The sequence below is a fragment of the Mastomys coucha genome, unplaced genomic scaffold (genome assembly GCF_008632895.1).
Source record: "Mastomys coucha isolate ucsf_1 unplaced genomic scaffold, UCSF_Mcou_1 pScaffold23, whole genome shotgun sequence".
Classification (NCBI taxonomy): Eukaryota; Metazoa; Chordata; class Mammalia; order Rodentia; family Muridae; genus Mastomys; species Mastomys coucha.
In genome coordinates, this window is record NW_022196906.1 from 116073677 (window position 1) to 116077394 (window position 3718).

At 45.4% G+C, this 3718-nt stretch overlaps 1 long non-coding RNA gene across 1 annotated transcript in view; it reads right to left on the bottom strand.

The window, feature by feature from the left end:
- LOC116073387 overlaps nt 1-3718 on the bottom strand; it is a 5266-nt gene continuing 1548 nt past the window's right edge. Inside the window, exon 2 of the long non-coding RNA XR_004111783.1 lies at nt 1-200. This is a non-coding gene — a long non-coding RNA (uncharacterized LOC116073387). The remainder of the gene's footprint in view (nt 201-3718) is intronic.

The window sequence follows — 3718 nt, forward strand, 5'->3', positions numbered from 1 at the left end:
TTGGGTCAGATTGTTCATTTGCTAAGAGGCTAAGATAACTAAGGATGTGCTTTGGAGACATTGGCAGGACTGGGTGGGAACTAAAATGACTGACTTTAAGTTTCTACTCCGTGCATGATTCATCAGTGGTCTTCTTCGTTGCCCCTCAGACCACCACTGTGGTGGTTTGAATGAGAAGTGCCCTCCAGGGGTTCAGGTACCTGTAGAGAGAGTTACAGTTGATAGCACAATTTGGGAGCTTTAGGAATTACAGCCTTGCCGGAGGAGGAATGTCAGCAGGGACGGACGTTGAGAGTTGACAGCCTCTCTCTACTTGTTGCTCACTGGGCATTGTGCTTGAAGACGTGGCCCTTAGCTTCTTCCCCAGCCTCTCTGCCTGCCTTTTGCTGCCTGCCTCTGACCACGACAGACTCTCACTCCTTTGTAACCGTAAGCTAAATCAACTTTTTTCCATATCGCTTTTGCTTGTGGTGCTTTATTGCAACAATAGAAACAGAATGACACCATGTGAGTGTGTTGGGGGTCAGGGGCAGGCTTATGCATCTGAGTACAGTACCCATGGAAGGTATCAGATCCCCTGGAGCTAGAGTTACCAGGTGGCTGAGCTGCCCAATGTTAAAAAAAAATGGATTTTTTTCTCTTTCCAGCCCCTGTTCCCACAATGACTCTGAGACTAATCATTTATCAATAAATGCCAAAACACAAGGTTTGGCTCATTCCCTGGCTAGCTTTATTTAACCCACCCAAACTATTCCATGTTTTCCACATGGTTATTTAACCTCTCCTCAGTGTTCTGGAGGTAGGGTGGGCACAGGGAGATCTCCTAAAAAATATCTCTCAAGGCTCTGACTATCTCCCAGAATTCTCTCTTTCTGCCAGTGTCCCACCTCAGTCTATTGGCCATAGTCTTTTTTGTTGACAAGTGATCCTTATAAAAGATTCTTTCTACAGCCCAGCATGGGTGCTGGGTACTGAACTCAGTCCTCCAAAAGAGCACCAGTGCACCATCTCACCTGCCTATAAGGGATTCTCTCTACAGTCCAGCATGGGTGCTGGGTACTGAACTCAGTCCTCCAGAAGAGCACCAGTGCACCATCTCACCTGCCTATAAGGGATTCTCTCTACAGCCCAACATGGGTGCTGGGTACTGAACTCTGTCCTCTGGAAGAGCACTAGATGTTCTAGGTATTATGCTAAGTGCTATCTATATATTTACTCATTAAATCCTTGTACTAATCTATATAGGGGTTTGCCAAGGCTACCCTCAAATTCAGAGATTCCCAAGGAGAATTTATGGGATTTGGCAGGTAGTTGTAAGATTTATTTCAAATGTGTAGCAAGGACACATGTCCAGATAATAAGGGGAGAAGACACTGACAAAGCCCTCGGGATTCTAAGGACAGCTGTTTAACACTTTCTCCCTCCATGACAGATCACAGGTGACTCCCTCTTCTAGCAATGGAAATGCAGCAACCTGTTTGCTACGCATATTTACGCCTCAGAAGGCTCCTTCGAGGGACCGTACCTACGGTCCCTCGGGGACTGCTCACATACACACCCTCTGCTTATTATACACCGCAATTCCAGACTCACAGAAGGGAGCATGGTTAGGCATGTTACACTGTATAACAACGTGTAGGCATAAAGTAATGCCAGCGTTCCCTAAATGTTTACTGGGGACACAGAGCAAAGTTCCAGAAGCCAGTCAACAACCGGCCTTTGTAGTTCTCGGGCCTGCTGTAATATGCTTTTACACTGTGACTGTCCCCATGTGCACAGCCTCAGTTCTGAGTGGTCTGTGTGCGTGGGGCCTGGGCTTTTCTCCACCCGTTATGTCCTGTCTACCCATTCCTCTTCAGCCATTTGCATTTGTTCTTTCTGTCTGGAATGTTATTCTGTCTCCTTGCATGACCAGTTCCTTCTTAGTGTTCAGGATGCGGTTGACATTTGCAGTTTGCCTTGTCAAGAAGACCCTCCTGTCTACGCTCTGTGACATGTCTTCCCGGGAAGGTACTTGATGCATATTGCTCTGCCTTGGTTTCGAACGTGAAACCAAGGTCAGCCTACATCTTTGTTTCTATCAGCCCCTCCCCCATGCTGATAATTGGCAATCAAAAGAAAAGGCCCTGAGTCCTGTTTGTTGATCTCTGATGAAACTGCACCATCCCCGCCGAAGAAGGGTTTGATAGCCAGGTGTGTTGTCAGCTTCCCTGAGACACTAGGAGCTGCTGCCAAAGTAAGGTTTTGGTTTGTGTGGTTTTTCTCTTTGTTTATTCTTCTCTCATACAATACATTCTGACCACAGCCTCCCTCTCCACTCCTCCCAGCCCTCCCACCATCTACCCTCTCTCCCTGATCCACTGCCCCTCAGGTTCCTTTCAGAAAAGAACAGGTTTCCCAGGGATATCAACTGAACATGGCATAACAAGATGCCATAAGACTATGCTTATACCCTCATATCAAGGCTGAATGAGACAACTAAGTAAGAGGAAAAGGTTCCCATCAGCAGGGGAGTTTTTGTTTTTTGCAGTAGGATCTCACTATGCAGCCCTGGCTGGCCTGAAACTCACAGAGAATCTGCCTGCCTCTGGCTCCTGGGTGCTGGGATTAAAGGCATGCTTGACTCCACCTGGCCAGAATAAGTTCCATAAAGGAAGCACTGGTTTTTGGGACCATATCCCCAAACACACTCTGGCACAGAGCAAGTGTTTTATAAGCATTGGTCGGGGAGAGACTCATCATCCCACACCATCTCCAGCTACTGCTTTAGACATTCATATTTTACAGGTGAGAACAGTGGGCACTGGAATGAGGGCTGTTCCTTGAGGCACAGACAGAAGCAACAGTCACAGTTAAGATGGGACACAGGAGAAACCAAACTAGAATATAATTCATGGCCGAGCGTGGTGGAGCACACCTTTAATCCCAGGATTCAGGATTTAAAATTATTCTTCAAAGAATGACTGACAACTTACCAAGAAAATTAAATAAGTACTGTATCAAGTAGACTTTATTGGAAACAGTGTGAACTGAATGCTGGACTCCAGGCAGTATCATATCTCAGATCAAAAGGAGTAAGTTTGGTCATAGACAGGGCTGTTCGCAGCCTTGGCTGGAGAAGTTTCTTTTTGGAGTAGGCACAGTTGACTCATAACCAATCAAAGTAGTGAGATTAAGGCAGCGTTGAGTCTCAACTTGAAATGTTGAGACTCAAATCTACCTCTCCCCGAAGGCTCTGGGAACATCCACAGAAGAGGGAGCAGAATGAATGTAAGAGCCAGAGGGTGGGGAAATCTGTGAGATGCTGAATCCTGGATGGCAAGGCCATCACACCCAGTGTCAGGAGCCATAATGGGACAAGCTAATAACTAGCAGGTGATCATCCTGAAATGGCCTGCTTCAGATTATTATATAATGTGCGACAGGTATGCCCTTATTAAGCAAGGCTGTGAGGGACCTCATTTTAGGAAAGATTTCCACTATTAATATGCTTTTCCTGTTATTATACATATCTAATAATCATTAAGTAATAGCTCACCCCTTTGGAGCAGATCTCTGCAGATCTACGAAGTTGTACTGTCTGATAGTGATGATATATAGATAAATAGATGACTTAAGACTTTATGATGATCCTATAAGAATTCTTAAAGTTATATCTGTGATTATTAAGCTCTTTTATAACGGGATTGCTATTAGGTTCTTTTCTGATAGTCAAAGC